Source organism: Chanodichthys erythropterus, chromosome 20 (assembly GCF_024489055.1).
Source record: "Chanodichthys erythropterus isolate Z2021 chromosome 20, ASM2448905v1, whole genome shotgun sequence".
NCBI lineage: Eukaryota > Metazoa > Chordata > Actinopteri > Cypriniformes > Xenocyprididae > Chanodichthys > Chanodichthys erythropterus.
The window spans coordinates 33,035,345-33,049,359 of NC_090240.1; the positions used below are offsets into that span (position 1 = coordinate 33,035,345).

Below are 14,015 nucleotides of genomic sequence, written 5' to 3' on the forward strand. Positions count from 1 at the left end.
CCTGTCAAGGACTAGAAGGACTAGTCTGAAATAGTATTTTATTTTATTTTATTTTTATTTTATTTTTTTGTACGTCAAACCTGGGCTAGATCTCCCTGTAGTAAAAGGAATGACAAATCAGTTTTTTTTAATCTACTATGTCAATTTCTTCTACACAGTATTATTGAGATCAAATCTAGAGCTTCTCAGATGTTTCTCCTGAGGAAAAATACACCAGTAATTTCCTCTTGCAGATCTCAACAATGTCTCAAACTGTGATCGAACGATCTATCTATCTATCTATCTATCTATCTATCTATCTATCTATCTATCTATCTATCTATCTATCTATCTATCTATCTATCTATCTATCTATCGCACAAGGCTGTGAAACTCTTGGGTGAACTAAAGAGAAGTTCTCGCCTGCTTTGTTGGCAGTGCTTGAGATTATGGTTCTCCCACACAAGATGACTCAAATCTTTAAATATTGAGTTTGCCATAAGGCACGAGTGTTTGAATCCTGTTTTAGACATCTTTAAAGTTAAGAAAAACATAATCTGATTGAATCATGCCAACAAACTCTCATGGCAATTTCAAAATATTTTACTTTTTGGCTAATTTGTATGCTCTCATTTGTACATTTTTGTGCAGTCTGGTTATGCTTGAGAGTGGATCTTCATGCCTAATCTTTTTCTAAAAATCTTACATTTCCATATGAATCAACACATGCCAAATCTCCACCTTGTAAAATGGGTTTTTATAAGATTGGGTTGGTCAATTTTAGCCTTTCTTAGACATGTAGTTCGTATTGTAATGTCCTCAAGCGTGCTCACGTTTTCCTTTCCATACTATGTTGTTTCTGTTGCATCACTTTACAGTAGATGTTTAAGGAGATTTAAATTAACACATTTCTGAAGACATATTCCCTGTACAGAAGTGTTCTCTATTCAGAGCCTTGGAAATCATATCAGGAGAGTTTGAGCCTAGAACTAAGCTATAATTTGTTAGTTTACCACTTCTCATCTTGGTAGAAAGACCTCGCCCACACTTGCTGTCCTCAGAGTGTTTCGTTTTCCCAGCCTCCTCATTCTTTGTGGCGAAATGCACTTAGGTAAGTGAAAGTGAGAGTGTGGTTTGTGCTCAACAAATCAACCCTGGTTTGAATCTGTGAAGGGCTGGAGAGTATCATCAACCATCCGTTGACCGTTTAGGTCTTTAGTAGGAGAAATAAAGCAAGACAATGGCTGAATACTGAGCGAGGCAGCTCACATTGACTGGTAAAGCAGACATATTTTGTGTTTATCTTTGGGTTTTGCCTTCTCTGTTGACTTATGTTTAATTTTAATAAGTTCCAGTTCTGTTGTCATACATCCTGGTTATCACTGGCACTTTGCCAGTTGAGTCTTTGCCAAAGAGTCTCAATGTCAGAGTTAATTCTAGGGTTTAGCAGAGTGGATTCACAGTGCAATTGTGTTTTTTCATCAAATTCAGGAGTGCGTATGTTTTTTTGGACCATTTTATCGTCCGCCATGTTAACTTGAAAACAATATAGAGAAACTATATCATTGGGATCACTTTGAGAATGATTTATCCCAGCTGTTGAACGATAAAACACTGACAGCCAATCGGAATCCATTCTAGTTGAAGGGCTCGCGCATTTAAAATGGCAGACGTCATTGCGGAGAAGTTAATTGCCGAGGTCCAGAAAAATTCACTTCTGTTTGACAAGTCAAACCCCCTTTTTAAGGATACTTTAAAGAAATTGGATATATGGAAAACAATAGGTCATACCTTCGGAATAAATGGTGAGAAGTATTAACGATGAGATCATTATGCCAGTCTAGCAAACAGTGTAACATAAAATTTTTTTTTAAAAAAATGTGTGTTTGGAGCAAGTGGTGGTTTGTTGTTGTCTGTTGTCAGGTTCTGCTCTCCTATTGGTTTTTGATTTGACAGTTGTGGTAGGAAGAGCCTCAACTTCTTCTGGGAATAGTCATGGCCTAATGGTTAGAGAGTCAGAGTGCTAACTCGAAGGTTGCAGGTTCAATTCTTAATACCGGCAGGAAATGATTGAGGTGCCCTTAAGACCCAATCACTCCCCGGGTGCCACAACAAAAATGCCTGCCCACTGCTCCGGGTGTGTGTGTTCATGGTTTGCAGTGTGTGTGTTCACTATTCATTCTTCCTAATGTGTTTGCACTAACCTGTATGGGTTATGGGTCATGGTCAAACTAGCAATCAAAGACTTTTTTTTGGCCTAGGCAGGGTGCGAACCATGGGGGAGCTCAATTTTCCTTGAGCTTTTGATATATATGAGGTGATCATACAATGAGAATATCCTAGAAGTTTCAGAACTCAAAACTTCCTTGTTAGTCGAAAAACGGCTTTTAATGTTACCAGACCCACTGAACAACTCGTCCTGGAATGTGCCTATTTAAGACGAAATAGATATGTGAAAGACTGCCTCTGCAGAAGAAAATCAAAGCCTACTTCACTATTGCAACTTTGGCCCTGCCCACTGGCATTAGTGAGATGAGGAAGAGAGAAGAGCACAGGATCACTCACTGGACTAAAAAAAACACACCTTCCAAAGGGTCCTAATGCTAGGAACGTGGTTATTTTAATTATTTTCAACAATGTGAATGTCTCAGTTGAGCTTTAATTATGTTTTATTCGGTACATTTCACTTATTTACCAAAGAATCCACAATCGCATTACGGCGCAGGCTTTGCAAACAGACGTTTATGATATGGACTCGACAGTAATGCAACAACATGTCAGTAACTGTGTTCATTCTAATGCCTGATCTGTGACCAGTTATTTCTGATTTGTAATGATTCATGTACAGTCAGATGTTCGTCTATGTGTCAGTAAATCAAACCAGTGACTAAACGTTCAACTTCACATTGTTTCTCTTAGTAGGATGAAAATAATCTGTTATTTAAACTGTGATTAAATTATAAATAGAAAGCGATTAAAAAACGCTCCCTTTGCAATCGCTGGAGCTGTCAATCAAACAGCGTGAGTTTATCAAATAATCTCTTAATTACAGTGTGTTTGCACTGTTAGTTATGATGAAAGTATTCGTTAGTGTGCAGAAATCGAGTTGCAATGCCACAATCTAAATGTAATGCTATAGATCTAAACATAAATAAACACTTTACACGATTAATAAACCTTGAGAGCTGTATTAGTAAAAACATGCTAAAAGTTTTCAAGAGAGTAATACTTAGTTATTTCATATGCAAAGAGTGAGCAGTAGGCGTTTACACTGAAGTCTCGCAGCAGACACGCCCCTTAAAACAGAGAGTTCAAATCAGAGGGCTAAAATCAGGGTAGGAAAAATGCCTTTATATCTAAATTATGACAATTTTTGATTTAAAAATCATACTAACAGTATAAATGCACCACAGGAAACATTATAAAACAATGAAACAATGCAATTCATGACCCCTTTAACACAAGACTTCAGAGTTGCACTTGCAGTAAACAGTACTTCAGAACATCTGATAACTTCAAGGTATTCCCTAAATCTGCCGTACTAGAGTTTATTCCGATGAGCTGTTTGTCCCATAGTGATTTGGAGCAATTAGCTAATGCATCCTTGTCTTCAGTAGTGTTCATCTGTTGTTTCTCTGCATTGCCCGTGGCTGTTGATGCTCCTTATGGGTGCTTTCATGAGAAGGGACTGATGCTCTTAATTAGACGTGCTCATGGCAGCATTGAGGGCTCTCGAAGAGGGGGCCCGGATCCCGTGAAGTGGCCTTAATGCTTTTTGGAATTCTGTGAATGCCTTTTAGTGAAAGGCATTCTTCAAATGAGATCATTGGAAAAGCAGCTCTTTAAGGCAAAATTCCTGTTAATTGGTAACGTGCCGACGCAGTGGGGCCTTTGTCCTCTTCTCACTGGGACCCTCTGTCCGTGAAGAGTGATACACTCGGCTTCGGGCTCCTTTATGAATGACGCACTTGTTTCTGTTGACTGGCTTTGAGAATTGGCATGCAATAAAAAGTGGCTTCATCTTTAGAAATGCTATTATGTGAACGAGAGAGGCATGATTCGAGAGACAGAGAGAAATAAGAGGACAACATAGAACGCTCTTAGACTGATATTTCGGGAAGCTGCTTGACCAAATTATTTATAAACAACATATTTCTAATCTACCCGAAATCATATATGCTGGGTTAAAAACAACCCAAGTTGAGCTGAAAATGGACAAACCCAGCAATTGGGCTGTTTTAACCCAGCCGTTGGGTTAAATGTTTGCCCAACATGCTGGGTAGTTTTATTTTACTCCACTATTGTTTAAAAATTACTGTATTGTTTGCTTAAAATGAACCCATAAATAATGAACCCAAAAATAAATATTTTTTAAATTGCTTATTAATAAATGTTCACCTTTTGATTATTATTGTTGCCTCTAGTAATTATGTGTCTGATTTTAAATTTTCAACCTACTCTCTAAAAAATGCTGGGTTAAAAACAACCCAAGTTGGGTTGAAAATGGACAAACCCAGCGATTGGGTTGTTTTAACCCAGCGGTTGGGTTACATGTTTGCCCAACCTGCTGGGTAGTTTTATTTAAACCAACTATTATTTAAAAATTGCTATATGGCTAGCTTAAAATGAACCCAAAATAGTTGGGAAATTAAAAACCAGATGCAATTAGAGACAACAATAATAGACAAAAGGTGAATGTTTATTAATAAGCTTTAATATTTTATTAATATAAATGTAATAGTTTAATAGTTTATTAATATACATTTATTAATAAGCAATTTAATAAATGTTTATTGTTTAATAATTATTCATTGAACATTAATAAATGTTCATTTCCAACATACTTTGGGTTAATTTTAATCAAGCAATACAGTAATTTTTAAACAATAGTTGAGTTAAATAAAACTACCCAGCACGTTGGGCAAACATTTAACCCTACCCCTGGCTTAAAACAACCCAATTGGTGGGTTTGTCCATTTTCAACCCAACTTGGATTGTTTTTAACCCAGCATTTTTTAGAGTGTATTTTGGGTTCATTTTAAGCCAGCCATATAGTCATTTTAAAAAAATAGTTGAGTTAAATAAAACTACCCAGCAAACATTTAACCCATCCACTGGGTTTGTCCATTTTCAACCCAACTTGGGTTGTTTTTAACCCAGCATTTTTTAGAGTGTAGTGTTGAATCACAGCAAACTCTTTCACCTTCTCTTTTATATGTGTATAAACTCTTGACATGAGAGTACAATAGACCCTGATGCTGTTCACATGTGATTTAACAAGCACCACATTTTGTGTGATTGGCAATGAAATTTGCATTTTTAATGGTCACGCTATCGGCCTCTCTGGGTTTGGACAATACAGCCGAGATTTGCTGTGGCCACCCACAGATCTTGTTAAATTTTTAATGCAGCAGACGGCTAACTTACGTCGTTGCGTGTAGCTGCCTCTCCATGTTCTGTTGCTCTGTCCCAGTTATGCATCTAAGTGGATCCTACCAATGCTCAAGGATTTGTAAATACCATTTTTCCCTTTTTTTGGTGACAATATTGGTTGCTTTTTGATTTTGTCCCCTTTGTGAAGCTTTCACACTGAATATGAAGTCACGGTGACCATCGATGGAGCTAAAGACATTCGTTTGCATGTTTATATATATATATATTATATATATAGACCAACAACTGAATTATTTGCACTTTGACAGTAAGTGCCTTGAAATTTATCACTGAAGGTATTGCATTTATTCCAAAGCTTTGATGACTCATTATAAGGAGATGATGCAACTTCCCTGAGACTGGTTTGCCGACCTGACAACACGCTTAACGTTAGCTGTTGGACTGCCATTGAGCTTGAAACTAGTCTATTGTGGGATGACCAATACCATAGCCCAAAAACATCCTCTTAATCAATTCATGAGAGTCAATAGCTTGAATTATCGTCACTCAATGTGTCAGAGAGCCGTTTTTGGTCACAGGAAAGAGTTTGAAGTGGATGACCCCGCCGAACTCTCACCACTGTGGACCCATCTGTCCACATCTGATGTCATTTGAATGGAGGACATGGCGGTGGTGGTCCGTTCGGGGGAACACAGCGCTACTGTGTCCACACAGAGTTCAGGGCCACTTCCTGTCAACCCGGCGAGCGAGGCCACAGATGCTTCATGTCTCGTTTCAATCCTCCCTCTGTTCCCTTCTTCCGTTTTGTGACAGTAAAATAAGGATGGATGGGGATTTTTATTATTAAATAGGACTGTATGATTATGAAGTGCCACTCAGCTCAGCCATTGATATGGTCGCTTGAACACGCTTTGTGCACCCGTCCAAATAATATCTGAATGCTGTTTACTGAAAGCTGAAGAATTCTGTCTTTATGGGGGTTTTTTTTCTCTCCAGTTCGATTTTTATCTGTCTATGAATTTTATCTCAAAAATAGCTTATCTGTGGAGTCATGGCTTGATGTTTTAGCTGTTTGCAGCATGTTAGTTCACACAAAAATGAAATTTCTTTCATCAATTACTCACTATCATGTCGTTCCAAACCTGTAAGACCTTCGTTCATCTTCAGAACACAAAAATATATTTTTGATGAAATCTAAGGTTTTTTTATCCCCATAGAAAGCAACGTAATTACTGTCATTCAAAGTCCAGAAAGGTATTAAAGACATTAGTCCATGTGACTACAGTGCTTCATTCAATTCAGACTTTATATCTCGCAATTCAGACTTTATATCTTGCAATTCTGACTTTATATCTCGCAATTCAGACTTTATATCTTGCAATTCTGACTTTATATCTCGCAATTCAGACTTTATATCTTGCAATTCAGACTTCCTATCTTGCAATTCAGACTTTATATCTTGCAATTCAGACTTCCTATCTTGCAATTCAGACTTTATATCTTGCAATTCAGACTTCCTATCTTGCAATTCTGACTTTATAACTCCCAATTCTGACTTTATATCTCGCAATTCTGACTTTATAACTCGCAATTCTGACTTTATATCTCGCAATTCTGACTTTATATCTCGCAATTCTGACTTTATATCTCGCAATTCTGACTTTATATCTCGCAATTCTGACTTTATATCTCGCAATTCTGACTTTATATCTCGCAATTCTGACTTTATATCTCGCAATTCTGACTTTATAACTCGCAATTCTGACTTTATAACTCGCAATTCTGACTTTATATCTCACAAATTAGACTTTATAACTTGTAATTCAGACTTTATAACTCGCAATTCTGACTTTATATCTCGCAATTCAGGCTATAACTTGCAATTCTGAGAAAAAAATCAGAGTAGTGAGATATAAACAGCCAATTGCGAGAAAATTAGTCAGAATTGTGAAATAAAAAGTCACAATTACCTTTTTTTATTTTTTATTTCATGGTGGAAACAAGCTTCCATAGTAGTGTCCTTGTGGATACTGGCATACACCATAAAAATGATTTTTATGAAAGTTTTTCATATTTTTCTCCAGTGTATGTGATAATTTATTTTTTTGACAGCAGACTTTATGATATTTATGATGACAGGAAGACTAATAGGCTATTCATTGATTCCTCTTGTGCAAGATCCCATTTCACCTCACTGTGTAAGTGTCGTGGTTGGTAAGGACTGTTATCTTGCGTTCATATGCCCACATCATTCAACATGGAAAAATAGCGCATGTCTCAATTGTGCATGTGAACAGCCGGGTACGCTTGAGGGATGTTTTATGTAGAGATGAAGTTTTTATAGGTTTTCGTTTCATCTGGGAGTTCGGAAGACGCGAGGGAAAACGCTAGCGTTAGGTTCACTCAGTTCACAGTCTACTTAATATTAATTTGTGCCTGAATATTAATGAGGTTTTCTCATTATCTCCCAATCCTTAAGGAAAATGCTTGGTGGCATCCTGATTTAAAAGAGAAACCAAAACCTAAAAATCCCAAACTTCTCAGAATCACATGCATGTGCGGCAGACGTTTTTGACCACTGTGGAATTTCCCTTTAAATGTGAGCGCACCGGCTTCGTTTCAAAGGAAGTTGTTTTCTTGGTGGTGACTGGCAGTGCCATTTGAATATTTAAACAGTACTCTGAGCTGTAATGGAAATCGCTTTGCTGTTTGGTCGCTGGTATGGAAATGTGGAGGGTCAGAGGCTGTTACTGTATGTTTGATGGCTGGATGAATCATGGGTCATCTACAGGGCATTTGATTGCCGCTCTGATTTATCCTTGGCTGTTGTTTTGATGCACATGAAGGAAGCATCACCAAGCTTGTGGCTTCTTCTGCCCCTTCATTGAACGAGAAGACTCAGAAGTCTTCTTTCTTTAGTCATGTCTGTTTCCTCTCTTCATTTCTGGAGGAAGTTTAGAGGGGACAGAATGTGGAACCTAGTCTGTTTTCCAAGTGATCAGGAATCAGCTGATTCTGAGTGTTCGCTGTACCGATGCGTCGTGTCCTGACTTGCTTGCAGAATGTGACTAAAGCTGCAAAATCACTGAAGACATGAAGAGGCAGATATAGACCCGACCACAGTAGTACAGTGCCGAAAGTCATTTAGTGTTTTATAAAATACAGATTATTTCAAAGCAGCTTCACATTATTAAAAAGGAAAATAACAGTGTTAGAGGTGTAAAATTAATAATTTATGAAACAAATAAAATTTTGGCTATAAGCAGCTCTACAGAAGACAATAGTTTTGTTATTCAGCTTGATTTAGTTCAATGTTGATTCAGCTCAATAACAGTGTAGTTGTAGTTCACCCAAAAATGAAAATTATCCCATGATTTACTCAGATATGACTGTCTTCTTTCAGACAAACACAATCAGAGGTATATCTAAAAAATATCCTGGCTCTTCCAAGCTTTATAGTGGTAGTGAAGGGGAAGTTGTTTTCAAGCCAAAAATAAATGCATCCATCCATCTTAAATATAATCCATACAGCTCCAGGGGGTTAATAAAGGCCTTCTGAAGCAAAGCGATATATTTTTGTACGAAAAATATCCATATTTAAAACTTAAAAAATTTAAATTAACTATAATAATTACTTTAGCTTCCGGCAGACGGCCGTATGCATCGATTTGCAGTGGAAGAGTATCCTCTGACCCGAAGCATGACGTAATGACAAACGCGGAAGCGCAGAGCATAGAGCAAAACAAAACACCGGTCACGAATTAGAAGTCTAAAACGAAAATTTCATACATCGCTTTAGGGGTTACTCTTGTGGCACAAGTCCGATAATATACTAATAATATTGCAATCGATAATATTACTGAATATGAACCCCATTTTTCCATCAAACTTTTCAGATTTTTAGTAATATTATATAAACTAGTGCATGGCCAATATGGATTTTTCAGAGATGGATGCCACTGTATAAAGATCAAGCTGGCTAACACTTCCATCAATGGGTTAGGCAAGTAAGGTTATCAGACGATAATTAAACAATGACATATGTCTCAATAGAAGCCATAAGTTGTGGTGTTTTCACCTTCATTTATAAAAATTGTTTAGCATCAGAATTCCTGAGTGTGTCCCTTTAAGCTCCAACAGCAGAACGTGGCGTTGAAAACTCCAAGGTCTTGGGTTTGATTCCCAAGGAATGCTTGAATTGATCAAATGTATACTTTCAATTTTCCAAATGCATTAATGTAATGTTAATTACAAACTTCTGCACTATACTACAAGATTGTCTTATGAGTATTCTATATGAGGATTGTGTTCACATCATGCATTTGAAATGGCATTTCAACAGCAAATGCTCCTATGTTGCATCTGAGATGAAACCACCCTTGAAGGTTCATACAGTAGATGGTTGAGTACATTGTATAATGTGTGTAAAGAGCGTATAGTACGTCATTTGGTGTGCCAGATTACCCACAGTCCTGAAGTGAGATCCACCATTTAGAGAAGTCACTGTGAGAACTGTGGTAAGCTCTGCTGTGGTGAATTATTGAGGGCTACAGTAAGTTGTCTGTTTTTAGGTACTTTTTACTACAAATCAAATGTTGTCATTCATCTCGGATCTGGTTATTTTGGTTAAAGATTTAGAAGTCTTAGTCATTTTTTAAATGGCAGTGGAAAAACCAATGTTGGGCATTTACTATAGATATCTGTTAATTTTGGCAGATGAAATCCACCTTATTTTATAAAGTAAGAGTTGGTGAAGTCTTCCGGTGTCAGCCACTTCCAGTTATTGTAGCTGTACAAAAACAGTCCGAATGAATCTGAAGTCTCGCACATTCTCAGAAATAGCTTATTTCCGCGTTGCAAAGAGAAATTTGGCTATATTCACTCATATTGTAAAACACATTCTTGGTAAATGATAGAGAAGACGTTCCTGACTCAAAGGAAGGCTGATAGCAAGCATGGAATGTGTGCCTTATGGGCTCATCTCTGTGACTTCAACCTGCCCTGGGTGTGTGAGAGATTGAGAGTTGTCAGGACTCGTCCCTTCTTGCAGCCTACATTCCTGAACTGCTGCAGGGATGAGTGATCAGCCAAAATGCTGAACATACAGATTCTGAAAGAAGTCTCTTAAGGCCTGTTCACACCAAGAAAGATAACTACAAGGAAAATGATGGGATTCAAAGGGATGTAAATTTCTGGAAAATGTCCAGTAAATTTCTAGATAATGTCCAGGAAATTTCTGGAAAACGTACAGATTTTTAGGAAATTCTGGGATTTTTACGGAAATTTACTGAAAGTTTTCCTGACATTTTCTGGAAATGTACTGCTTTGCATCCTAAGTGTCTATACCAGCGCACAATTGGCTGTCAGTGTTTTTCTCATTCATCAACTGGAAAAAAATCGCTCTGAAAATGATTTCAATGATATCATTCCTCTGTGCCATTATCGTTATGATTGTGGTATGAACTTGGATAATTTTTTTATATTTAGAACAATTTTTATCTTGATTGTTATATTTATCATCCTTGGTGTGAATGGGCCTTTATTTTTACCAAAGGCTCTTTTTATTTTAACAAAAATAAAACTGTACTATTTTGAAATATTATTACAATTTAATATATCTATATTTAAATTTAAAAAGTAATTATTCCTGTGATCAAAGCAGAATTTTCAGTATCATTACTACAGTCTTCAGTGTCACATGATCCTTCAGAAATCATTTTAATTTGCTGATTTGATGCTCAAGAAACATTTACTATCAGTCAGTGAGAGAAAACGCCATTGGTTCCTGGATGCCATGTGACTGATCATGATGGCAAGTCTGAATATTCAAAATGAGGAATGCAGAATATGTTTATAATTTGTATAGGCTTTGTAAGTAGTTGTATGCAAAATGACCCATTTCTTCAATCCTTTCGCACTCACGTCTTGCACAGGAAAATGCGAGCTCTGAATCGTTGGGAATTCAAGCAAATCAGAAGCTATTGACCTTAAGTCAAAACCGACATTCATGAAATGCTTCCTTCATGACAAAATTGGCTGAACAGAAGGATGCAGAAGGGTCATCTACGAGTTTCACATCAAAGAGTCCCTCTTCCTTAGAAGGGCTTAGACTTGGAGGTAACGCTTATCTCGTAATGTGCCGACGGTTAAATGTGATGCTCCATTTTTAATCTGCAAGCTCGTTCTCTTCGGCTGTGGTATCTTCATTCCAGGGGGCTTCACCGCAGAAAAAGAGAAAACGTGAGAAAGGATGATAGCGTGAATGTAATCTGTAATTTGTGAAAGTATAGCTCTGTCCACATGCTACATGTCTGGCTGTGAAAGAAACGGATGCGTCTTTTTTGCTTCTTTTTTTTTTTTCATGAAGGAAATCTTCAGGGGAAAGATAAACCCCAAAGGATCCATGTATCTCCTCCACTCTCTCACAGTATCTCTCGCACACACATCCCCCAGCCGCCCTTGTTTCTCTCTAATACTCCTGACCACAGATCTCGCTCTTTGCACACACACCATAACCATATTTAGATGCAGGAAAGAAGCGTGCTCGTGTGATTGTTTACAGATGACAGCAGGAGACTGTAGGAGCGTGACTCACTGGCGTCGCTGTAGGATCAAGAACGCTGAATGCAATTGCAATAACCCAGCCTATTAATTACAGGCACTGGTATGCATTTCAGCCATATGGCACAATGGTTGTTCGTTGCAGAGTCATATTTGTTGGTTTCCAGGGCTCACTGGTCATTTTAATTCATCACAGCCTTATAAGGTGAATCTATGGAAGCTTGTTTCCACCACTGAATAAAAAATACAAAATGCATAATTGTGACTATTTATCTCGCAATTCTGACTTTTTTCCCCTCAGAATTGCATAGTAAAAAAAATCACAATTGCATGTTAAAAATTTAGAAACGCGAGATATAAAGTCGGAATTGTAAGATATAAAGTCAGAATTGCGAGTAATATAGTCAGAATTGCGAGTAATTTAGTCAGAATTGCGAGTAATATAGTCAGAATTGCGAGTAATTTAGTCAGAATTGCGAGTAATTTAGTCAGAATTGCGAGTAATTTAGTCAGAATTGCGAGTTATAAAGTCAGAATTGCGAGTTATAAAGTCAGAATTGCGAGATATAAAGTCAGAATTGCGAGATATAAAGTCAGAATTGCGAGTAATAAAGTCAGAATTGCGAGTAATAAAGTCAGAATTGCGAGTAATTTAGTCAGAATTGCGAGTAATTTAGTCAGAATTGCGAGTAATTTAGTCAGAATTGCGAGTAATATAGTCAGAATTGCGAGTAATTTAGTCAGAATTTGCGAGTAATTTAGTCAGAATTTGCGAGTAATTTAGTCAGAATTGCGAGTAATTTAGTCAGAATTGCGAGTAATTTAGTCAGAATTGCGAGTAATATAGTCAGAATTGCGAGTAATTTAGTCAGAATTGCGAGTAATTTAGTCAGAATTGCGAGTAATTTAGTCAGAATTGCGAGTAATTTAGTCAGAATTGCGAGTAATTTAGTCAGAATTGCGAGTAATTTAGTCAGAATTGCGAGTAATATAGTCAGAATTGCGAGTAATTTAGTCAGAATTGCGAGTAATTTAGTCAGAATTGCGAGTAATTTAGTCAGAATTGCGAGTAATTTAGTCAGAATTGCGAGTTATAAAGTCAGAATTGCGAGTTATAAAGTCAGAATTGCGAGTTATAAAGTCAGAATTGCGAGTAATAAAGTCAGAATTGCGAGTAATAAAGTCAGAATTGCGAGTAATAAAGTCAGAATTGCGAGTAATAAAGTCAGAATTGCGAGTAATAAAGTCAGAATTGCGAGAAATAAAGTCAGAATTGCGAGAAATTTAGTCAGAATTGCGAGAAATTTAGTCAGAATTGCGAGTAATTTAGTCAGAATTGCGAGTAATTTAGTCAGAATTGCGAGTAATTTAGTCAGAATTGCGAGTAATTTAGTCAGAATTGCGAGTAATTTAGTCAGAATTGCGAGTAATTTAGTCAGAATTGCGTCATACCGTGGGGGGTGGAATTGTTAAAATGTTTCAAATAGTTAAGAACATTTTTTAAAGTTTCAGTTTTTGCTTCAGGACATTTCTTTGCCGGTTTCGTGAGATTCCCCCAAGAACTGAGCTTTATCATGAAGTTCTCCTCAAGATATGTTGGCTCAGAGTTTAGAGAATGTGATATGTTTACACTGCGCACACATACTAACACCTCTTTGTGAGCTCTCTGTAGCCAAGAAAATGGTTTTGTTATGAAGCAGGTTTTATTTTTACACAGGCTTCTTACTTTCAGCATGAATTCCACCACGCTTTTGTGTCATCTAGTAACAAGACAGCTGGAAAGTGAATGATAAGTTTGGTAGGAATCATTTGGACCATTTCCAAACTTCAGAAACTCTGAATGGTTAGTGCAGTTGTAGTTGTTACCCAGTTGTTTTCATGATTGCTGCTTGTCTTAAACTGACACCTTAAAAATGCATGACCAATTGCGGTGTAACAATGCAGAGGAATCTATGCTGATAAAGCCATGTTTATTCATGCATGTGCCTATGTGATGTGTAATCCTGCCACACCTTTCATGCAAAGCAGCAATAATGCTGCTCAGATTTACTAGATACGCAGGACATTAATCAAAGGCAGGT

General features: G+C 37.2%; 1 protein-coding gene across 2 annotated transcripts in view; it reads left to right on the top strand.

Moving 5' to 3' along the window:
* src (v-src avian sarcoma (Schmidt-Ruppin A-2) viral oncogene homolog) overlaps positions 1-14,015 on the top strand; it is a 55,445-nt gene that overhangs the window by 672 nt on the left and 40,758 nt on the right. The window contains exon 1 of one of the 2 annotated variants that reach the window (XM_067370409.1): positions 978-1,256. The exons of the other annotated variant lie outside the window; for it this stretch is intronic. The gene's annotated coding sequence lies outside the window, so the exon portion shown is untranslated. Of the gene's footprint in view, positions 1-977; positions 1,257-14,015 lie in introns of those variants that run through there. 2 annotated transcript variants of the gene reach the window in all.